Raw genomic sequence first — 10,097 nt, forward strand, 5'->3', positions numbered from 1 at the left:
TTCTTCTGTTTGATCAATTCTGCTGTTGAAAGACTGATGCATTCCTTAATATGTCAACTGTATTTTTCAGCTCCAGAATTTCTACTGGATTTTTTTTTTTTTTTTTTGAGACGGAGTCTTGCTCTGTGGCCCCAGGCTGGAGTGCAGTGGCGCAATCTCGGCTCACTGCAAGCTTCGCCTCCCGGGTTCATGCCATTCTCCTGTCTCAGCCTCCTCAGTAGCTGGGATTACATGTGCCTGCCACCACGCCCAGCTAATTTTTTTGTATTTTTTAGTAGAGACGGGGTTTCACCATGTTAGCCAGGATGGTCTCGATCTCCTGACCTCGTGATCCACCCGCCTTGACCTCCCAAAGTGCTGGGATTACAGGCGTGAGCCACCACGCCTGGCCTGGATTTTTAAAAATTATTTCAATCTCCTTGTCAAATTTATCTGATAGGATTTTGAATTCCTTCTTTATGTTTTCATGAATTTCACTGAGCTTCCCCAAAACACATATTTTGAATTATCTATCTGAAAGGTCACATATTTCTGTCACTCTGGGATTGGTCCACTAGTGCCTGATTTAGTTGATTTGGAGTGGTCATATTTTCTTGGATGGTCTTGATGCTTGTGGAAATTTATCATTGTTTGGGCATTGAGGAGTTCGGTATTTATTGTAGTTTTCACAGTCTGGGCTTGTTTGTACCTGTCCTTTTTGGGAAGGCTTTCCAAGTATTCAAAGAAAATTGAGTGTTGTGATTTAAATCTTTGATCACTATAACCATACCTGCATTAGCAGGCACCCTAAGCCCAGTAATGCCGTGACTCTTGCAGATTCATACAGGTACCATCTTGGTGGCCTTAGATAAGATCCAGGAGAATCCCTAGATTACCAGGCAGAGATTCTTGTTCTCTTCCCTTACTTTCCCCTAAACAAATGAAGTCCCATTGTCCATGCTGAGCTTCCTGGAATTGGGGGAGGGGTGGCACAAGCACTGTTGTGGCCATCAGCACTGGGCTACACTGAGTCAGACTCAAAGTGTAGCACAGCACACTGAGTCTTACGCAAGGCCTGCAGTGACTACTGCCTGGCTACTGCAAATGTTCACTCAAGGCCAAGGGCTCTTCAGTCAGCAGGTGGTGAATCCATCCAGGCTTGTGTCTTTTTCTTCAGGGAGGTGAGCTTCCCCTGGCCCAGGGCAGGTCCAGAAATGCCATCGGGCGGCCAGGGCCTAGAGTCAGGAACCTGAGGAATGTACTTGGTGCTCTATCCTCCTGCAGCTGAGCTGACACCCAAGCCACAAGATAAAGTCTTTCCCACTCTTCCTTTTCCTTTCCTTATGCAGAAGGAGTTTCTCTCCCTGTCCACCACTGCCCCAGGCCCATGACAAATACTGTCAGGCTATGGCTGAAGTTCACACAAAGCCCGAGGGCTTTTCAGTCAGCTTGTGGTGAGTGCTGCCATGCTTGGGTCTCTCCTTTCAGGGCAGTGGGCTCCCCTCTAGCCTGGGGCACGTCTAGAAATGCCTTCCAGGAACCAAGGCCTGGAATCTGGGACCCCAAGAGCCTGCTCAGTGCTCTACCCTACTGTAGCTGAGCTGGTCCCCAAGCTGCAAAACAAAGTCCCCTTTAATTTTCCCTCTCCTTTCCTCAAGCAGAAGGAGTCTCTCCCTGAGGCCACCACAGCTTGGAATGCACTGAGTCACAGCAGAAGCCAGCATGGCTCTGAGTCTCACCCAAGGCCTGTGGCTAGTACTGCCTGGCTACCACTGATATTTATTCAAGGCCAAAGGGCTCTTTAGTCAGCAGGTGATTAATCCTGCCAGGACTGGGTCCTTTCCTTCAAGGCAGCAGGTTCCCTTCTGGACCTAAATGTGTCTAGATATGTTTTTCAGGAGCTAGTGCCTGGAATGGGGGCCTCAGGACTCTGCCTGGTGCCCTAACCTACTGTGGGTGAGTTGGTATCCAAGTTGCAAGAAAAGGTCCTCTTCACTCTCCCCACTCCTCTCCTCAAACAGAAGGAAGGAGCCTCTCCTGGAGCTGCGAGCTGTGGTGCCTTGGGCTGGGAAGGGGTGATGCAAACACTCTCTTGGCTGCTCTGGCTGGTGTCTCACTATGTCGCATGCCCCCCAAGTCCACTGGTTTCAAGCCACATGGCATCAGTACTTGCTTAGGAATTACAGTCCTTGTGGCCTAGACTACCTTTCAAGTTTATTTAGGACCCCAGAGTACTTTAGCCTGAAGTGGTGGGGCTTGCTGGAACTCAGGTTCTGACCACTGGGATGGGCAATTCTCCTCTGGCTAGGGTTGGTCTAGATGCTCCCTCTGTGGGTTCTGGCTGAATTCTGCCCTGTGTTGCTTTCTGCTGTGGCAGGACAGTACTGAGTTCCAACGTAAAGTCCCGCAATCACTGCACTCTTTCTCCTCCAAGCACACACATTTTCTCTCTGCTGCTGCGAGGCTATGGGGGAGGGGTGATGTCAGTGATTCAAGACAGTCTTTATTACCTTCTTCAGTGTCCCTTTCCTTGATATGATGTTAAAACCATGCACTGTGAAGGAATGTGTATTTTTGAATCCATTCTCATGTTGAATCAATCCACAGAAAGATACACAAATCTAACGTCATTTCTGTTCAAACAAACAAAAAAATTCAGTTAGTTGTTGTGCATCTGTGATGTCAAACATCAACGAGACACTTGGATATAATGTTTGTGAATTTGTTTTCACTCTTGAAAGCCTTCTGTGTAGAAGAGAGATAAGTGAGTTTCATTTTATGAGGCCCAGAGGTATAGAATAAAGACCAATGACTTGATTTCTCAGGAGAACCAAATTAAAATAGTTGAAGCTCCTCTCTGTTTCATTCCAAAATGGCAAGAGATGTATCTTGAAAGCAAGAATAAAGGGCTTTGGTTGGGCTCAAGAGGTGTCATCTGTTTAAAATATGGCAATAGTGCGTATTGTCCTCAAATTCCTTACCCCAGGTCAAAGTGTTAGGGAGAGAGGCCTGGTCTACTAATGGGTACATGGTTCCCAAAGGTATTCCCCTATCTAACATCAGGGCCTTGGTTAACAACTCATTTCTTATAAAAGGGACAGAAACAACTTCTTAACTCCACTTCCAAACTTCCTAAGAGAGCAGTGTGGGGAAATGATGATTCCTTGCTTTAATTTATACTGCCTATTTCCCTTCCACCTACACAGGAAAGGCAGGAGAGTGAACTTCCAGTAGAACTGGCACTTCCTTCTTACATAGTAGGATGAAGTAATTGAAGTAAGATGAAGTAGGATGAAGAGTTGACTATATGCCTTGGACATCTCTTACGTATCACTGCAAATCTCAACCTTGCCTGTCTCTTTTTTCTCCTTCTATTGAGGCAAGCAGCTTCATGCAGTTTCAACCTGACAGTACCTCATCTGAGACGCCCTCTGAATGCTGCTCACCTGCTCTGGAGCTTCTGAGCTGATACCTTTGTGTAGATTCCTTAGAAACACAGTTGGTGCCCACATATGCTTGGCAGATTAGATTATGACTTTCAATCTTCATTCCCTCCCTGTAATAGAATTATACATTGAAACTCATTGTCAAGTGTTTTTATTTTTAGTACCTCCCAGTGGAAGAGATGGAGATTTTATCTCTGCCTCCTTGACTTTGGGTTTGGCTATATGACTTTGGCCAATGGAATATGGAGTGCATGGGATGCAGGCAGAAGCTGTAAATGTCTGTGTTGTTTGACTTGGTCTCATGTTTCTGCCATTCACCATGAGAAAGCATGGACCAGGAAGTTTCTGGTCCAAAGAGAAGATACATATGGAGTAGAATTGAACCCAACCCACTCACAGACTGGAGTGGAGCATGGCCAGCTGACCTACAGACCCAGGAGTGAAAAATTGACATTTGTTTTGTAAGCTTATAAAATTTGGGGTTATTTGTTATGTAGTATTGTTGCATTAATAGGTGGTGATACGGTTTGGATCTGTGTCCCTGCCCAAATCTCATGTCAAATTGTAATCCCCAGTGTTGGAGGAGAGGCTTTGTGGAAGGTGATTGGGTCACGGGGGCGGATTTCTCCCTTGCTGTTCTTGTGATAGTGAGTTCTCACAAGATCTGGCTGTGTAAAAGTGTGTAGCACCTCCCCCTTCATTCTCTTCCTTCTACTCTGGCCACCTAAGATGTGCCTGCTTCATCTTCACCTTTTGCCATTATTGAAAGTTTCCTGAGGCCTCCCCAGCCATGTTACCTGTATATCTTGCATGAGTCAATGAAACCTCTTTTCTTTATAAATTACCCAGTCTCAGGTATTTCTGTATAGCAGTGTGAGAATAGACGAATACAGTTGGGTAACATATATGTGCAACCTAGAAATGTGGGGTGTCAATGTCCTGTGGGTAAACTCTGAACCAATGAGAATTGGGAGACAATGGTTAAATGCTTCCCCCTCTCTACTCCCAGATTTCATAGGGTCCCATATAGTCCTGTAGGGTTGAACAACCAGTCACATATAGTGGTGACTAATTGAATAACTCACCCTTGACTTGGCTTTCCCTTCGTCCAGGTTTTGTGTCACCTTGCTATGACTACTGCCTCCTGGATTCACTCCCCAATAAAGTATTCATATAGACATCTTTGTTTCCCACTTTGCTTTCTGAGGAACCCAAGCTAAGACACTGTATGTTTACTTCTAATTTTCATTAATTACAAGTTTATATACATTGTTCAGATATTGGAGGTTCCAAAGTGTTCACCACCCCAACCTCCCACACTTTTGCCAGCAATTAGACAGTCACATTCTTTAGATCTTCCTTGAACAAGCCTAGGGGGCTTCAGGGAATGTGTAGGAGGGCTAATGAGAAGATGTTGACCTGATTTGAGACTAAATTTTATTTTACCTTCCTATCTATCTGAATCCTAAGCCTCCTCTGTCAGTCATCAACAGAGCCCTTGCTATCGCCTATCCCGAACCTCTTTCTTCTTAGACAAATAGCAATCCCAGCAATAAGGATGTACTCTGTAACTCTTGGATAATTTTCCAAAGATGGAATGGACTAACTAGGGAAGCAAGGAGTTCCTCATCACTGAAGAGGAGTTAAGGAAGCTGGGTGATCATTTGTGAACTATGTAGGAATTAAGTAAGTAAATAAAAATCATAGCTATCATTTATTTAGTGCTAGGCACAATGTTAAATATCTTAAATATACTAGCTCAAGTCCTCACAATAACCCTCCACACTATTTTCTTCATTTTTTCAGCTGAGGGAATTGAGACTCTGGGAGGTTAAGTAACTTGTTTAAGGTCTGTGACTAGGAAATGACAAGGCCAACCCAGTTTGTCCTGCTTCCAACCCTATTCTCTTCTTGCAAGTACGCATGACATTTTAACTATGGGCTAGGGGATTAAATCAACTTGACCTTAAGATCTCTTCTATTTCAGAGACTCTACAAGTCTACTCACTTCTGCAACAAAGCATAGTAGCAAAAGGAGATGATATAATACTGTATGAGGTTTCCTTCCCACCTGTTTTTCTTCATTTAAAATTGAAAAGATTAACACATCATAACTTTTCAAACAAACAAGTGAGTGTAGTGGTTTTCACACTCAAATCAAACCCAAGGTTGTTTTCTGATTCCAGACAGGTTTTTGCAGAATGTAGTCATTTATAAATTAGGTGAGGCCTGTGCTTGACTATTCTGGATGGAGTGGAGAAAATGAGCCATGAAGGTCTGTGGGAGTGTGGGGGTCGTGCTGGGGGAGGTATAGGTGATGTTTACAAGGACAACTACCACAGTCAGAGATATCCTACACCTGGGTGACCTCTGGGTGTTTGGGAAGGATTATAAGTACTAAATATAATATAAAAGGAAAAAAGAGGGGCAAGGGAGTTGGGTTTGGCGTAAGAGCTTATGATCTGACTCAGAGAGACCTGAAAACATTCGAGAGAAGGGGAGGAAGGTGTGTGCTTTGGGAGGATATGAGTGCACGCACATAGGACAGTACATCTGTCACTTTGAGAGTGTACTGGAACATTTGCATACCCTAAATAAGGATGTGAGTGTTACTTGGGCTTTTCTAAGGCCTAAAATGTGCTAAGTGAAAACACCGACCTTGTGCTTTTTTTTTCTTTTTCTTTTGACCTCTGAAATTTTTATTGGCCTCCTGTTCCCCAAAGGGCACCCTGCTTCTGTTGGCTTAATGTCTCAGAACTTTGGTGTCATTGGTCTCAGACACCACTTTGCCATCCACTGTTGGCATGTGGGAGTCTTTTGGATGGTTTGCATGGAGTTGCTGCTGTCCAGAGCATCACCAAAATTGAAGTCCTCGCCATCTTCCAGCAGGCGGCGGTAGGTGGCGATCTCAGCCTCCAGCTTGACCTTGATGTTTGGCAAGGCCTGGTACTCCTGGGCCTGGCCCTGTCCCTCTGCCCAGGTCTGTGCCAGCTCTGACTCCAGGTGCAGCAGGATCCCATGGAGTTGTTCCATCTGCAGGGTGTAGCAGGCCTCCACCCCCACTTCAGGCTGTTCTCCAAGCTGGCCTCCAGATTTTTCATCCAGTCCAGGTCGATCTCCAAGGCCTGGACTGTATGTCTCAGCTCCGTGAGCATCATCACAGCAGCTCCAACCTCAGCGGACTGCGTGGTGACCACTGTGGTGCTCTCCTCAATCTGCTGAGACCAGTACTTATCTAGCCCCTCTCAGTTCTTCTGAGTCAGCTTGTTGTATTGGGCCTGGATGTCTGCCATGATCTTGGCGAGGTCCTGAGATTTGGGGGCATCTACCTCCATGGTCAACAGAGCTGGCAATCTGGGCTTGTAGGCCTTTTACTTCCTCTTCGTGGTTCTTCAGGAAGAGCAGCTCCTCCTTGAGAGCCTCGATCTCTGTCTCCAGCTGCAGCTGAGTGACACTGGTGTCATCAATGACCTTGTGGAGCCCATGGATGTCGTTCTCCACAGACTGGCACGTGGCCGGCTCTGTCTCATACTTGACTCTAAAGTCATCAGCAGCAAGATGGGCATTGTCGATCTGCAGAATGATGCAGGTATTGTCCACAGTACTTGTGAAGATCTGAGTCAGGTCCTCCTCGATGGTCTTGAAGTAGTGGCCCCAGTCTCTGACCTGGGGTCCCTTCTTCTCCAGGTGCTCCCAGATTTTGCTCTCCAGCTTCCAGTTTCCCATCTCCAGGCTCCTCACTCTGTCCAGGTAGGAGGCCAGGCGGTCATTCAGGCTTTGCATGGTCTCCTTCTCGTTCTGGATGCCTCCCATTCCTGCCAGACCCCCGGCCATCCCTGCGGCCATGCTCCTGGACCCCAAGCCACCCTGGAAGCTGGTGGAGCGGGACATAGAGATCCGGGAACCTGAGCTCCCAGGGCCTGCATAGACGCTGGCCACACTTCTGACCAGTGGGCGCGGTAGCTGGGCGCCTGGACAGAACCAAGTTGGTGGGGAAACAAGTGGTGAAGCGCATACTGTGCCGGCAGGGGGTAGAGTGAGAGGACAGATCAGGCTTGGCTGAAGGCTCTGTTGTTGGTTGTTTTGAGATGGAGTTTCACTCCTACGGTTCAGTTTCCTTATCTGTGAAATTAGAACAATATTGTCTACCTCAGAGTGCTGTCATAAAGACCAACAGTGAAAGCAGAGTTCGCTTAATGGTTCTGGCATGTGAAATTAAAAATTCCACAATAATGTTCTCAAGGACAAAAGGTTTAATCTCTAGTGTGTGTGTGTGTGTGTGTGTGTTTGTATAGCCACATCAAGCATGATATCGTTAGACTACTAGACTTTGATGAGTCAAGAAACATAATTTTTAGGTCAAGCTATTGGATTCAAGGAGATATTTTCATAGTGTGAGTCTTAAACAAAAACAACCATAAAAAGGAAAACGCTTATGAATAATGGAGAGGAGAAATTCAGGTCACACTATGCCCAGAAGCCATACTTTTTTTCTATCTCAAGTAAGGAGATCTCTAAACATATATTCTTCATAGATACAGAAAACATCTTTCTTTCTTTTTCTTTTTTCTTTTTTTTTTTCTTTCGAGACAGAGTCTTACTCTGTTGCCCAGGCTGGAGTGCAGTGGCACAATCCTGGCTCACTGCAACCTCCGCCTCCCAGGTTCAAGCAATTCTTGTGCCTCAGCCTCTCCAGTAGCTGGGATCACAGGCATACACCACCATGCTCAGCTAATTTTTGTATTTTTAGTGAAGACAGGGTTTCACCGTGTTTGTCAGGCTGGTGTTAAACTTCTGGCCTCCTGTGATCTGCCCGCCTCACCCTCCCTAAGTGCTGGGATTACAGGTGGGAACCACTGTGTCCAGACACAAAACATTTCTTGTAGTGGTCTTTTATAGGAGACATTTGCAGATAATGTTCCAGAACATATTTCTCCATAGGAGCTTTGCATTTCCTGATATTTCAGAATTTGCATGGATCTATGTAGTAATGAGTTAGGAGCACAATGAGCTACACCAATAGATGTGTAGTTAACGAAGCATGTGGTTGAAATAGAAAGTGTAATTTAAAATGGAATTACTAGCACCAGAGGAATTTGAATGCTTTGTTGTTGGTCTGTTGTGTTAGGCCTGATTCAAGAATCAACATATCACCAGGTGTGGTGGCTCAAGGCTGTACTCCCAGCACTTTGAAAGGCCAAGGCGGGTGGATCCCTTGAGTCCAGGAGTTTGAGACCAGCACGGGCAACATGGTGAAACCCTGTCTCTACAAAAAATGCAAAAATTGTGTGGTGCATGTCTGTAGCTCCAGCTACTTGGGAGGCTGAGGCAGGAGTATCATGTGAGCCCGGGAGGCAGAGATTGGAGTGAGCTAGTGAGCTGAGATTGCACCCTTGTACCCTAGCCTGGGCAACAGTGTGAGACTCTATCTCAAAAAAAAAAAAAAAAAAAAAAAAAAACAAACCCAAAACCAAAAACCTGTCATTGACAAGAATGTGATCTGAAGATCATGAGAGAAGACTACAGTTGGGACTAGAATTCTGAGAATTTCATTAACACTTTATTCTTAAAGATTTCATTCAGATGAGTATAAAATACAGCTCTACTTTAGTAACAAATTCCTCCATAGAAATTGACCCAATAGTCCCATAGACAGGTTTTTTTGTTGTTGTTGTCGATAAACATAGCAATTAACCCTTCTGGTCTTAAAGCTTAAAACTTAACATTTGTTTTATCCGAGTTCCTAACTTAGGAAACAACCCTCAGGATTCTGAAAAAATATCAAATAACTGAAACTCACCAGATTATCCATCCAGACAATGAGGTGCCAGACCCCTCACTTGTCATAATTGCTTCCTTACCTCTCAGTAGTTCCTGTTTTCCCACACAAAGTTACATTTCTTCCCTGCTAGGTAAACCCCTAATTTCAGTTGGTCAAGGAAATGGATTTGAGACTGCTCTTCCACCTTCTCAGCTGCAGCACCTGATTAAAGCCTTCTTCCCTGGCAGTAATTGGCATCTCAGCAATTGGCTTTCTGTGCAGCAAGCAGCAGGACGTAGACCACAGACCCTTGGAGTTTTGGTAATAGCATCACAAGAAGTTTGGTAGGTTGTCCATGACTGGTACAGGAGCTGAATCACATGATCAAAACCCAGGCTTTTTCTGTCTTCAGGTGCCACCATTTTAGGGTTTGACTATTGTCCTCAAACTTGCAAGGCATCTGCTTCATTTCAGGAATCATATCTATGTGCAATTCGGGAAGAAAGGTAAAGGGTCAAAAGCCTTCACGAGCTTTTCTTGTTTTCTTAAAAGTGTTATTATTTTTGGCAAAATACACCATCCATAAAAAGAGTTCAAATAATAAATGTATAATATGTGTCCACACATATATATGTGATTCAAAGTATGATGATGTAATGAAAACCTGTATACACCTGTCCTAGAATAAGAAATAGAAAATATTTATTTTCTATTGCATGGAAGATTGCCTACATGGGAAGTTCCTTGCATCCCTCCTCTATTCCATCTCCCTCTCTCCTTATCAGAGATAAACATTGATTTGTGTTTTTATCATTTTCTTGCTTTTCTTTAATTTTAACATATATGTATGCATTTTAAAGCAATATGTTTTTTAGTTTTGCATGTTTTGACCTTTATGTAGAACCATATTC

The 10,097-nt window shown here is 44.6% G+C and overlaps 1 pseudogene; it reads right to left on the bottom strand.

Annotated features, from left to right (window-relative positions):
- Positions 1–6,168: 6,168 nt before the first annotated feature.
- On the bottom strand, positions 6,169–9,237 carry LOC101059839 (keratin, type I cytoskeletal 18-like; annotated as a pseudogene).
- Between the last annotated feature and the right edge of the window lie 860 nt (positions 9,238–10,097).

This window comes from Pan troglodytes, chromosome 13 (assembly GCF_028858775.2).
Source record: "Pan troglodytes isolate AG18354 chromosome 13, NHGRI_mPanTro3-v2.0_pri, whole genome shotgun sequence".
Classification (NCBI taxonomy): Eukaryota; Metazoa; Chordata; class Mammalia; order Primates; family Hominidae; genus Pan; species Pan troglodytes.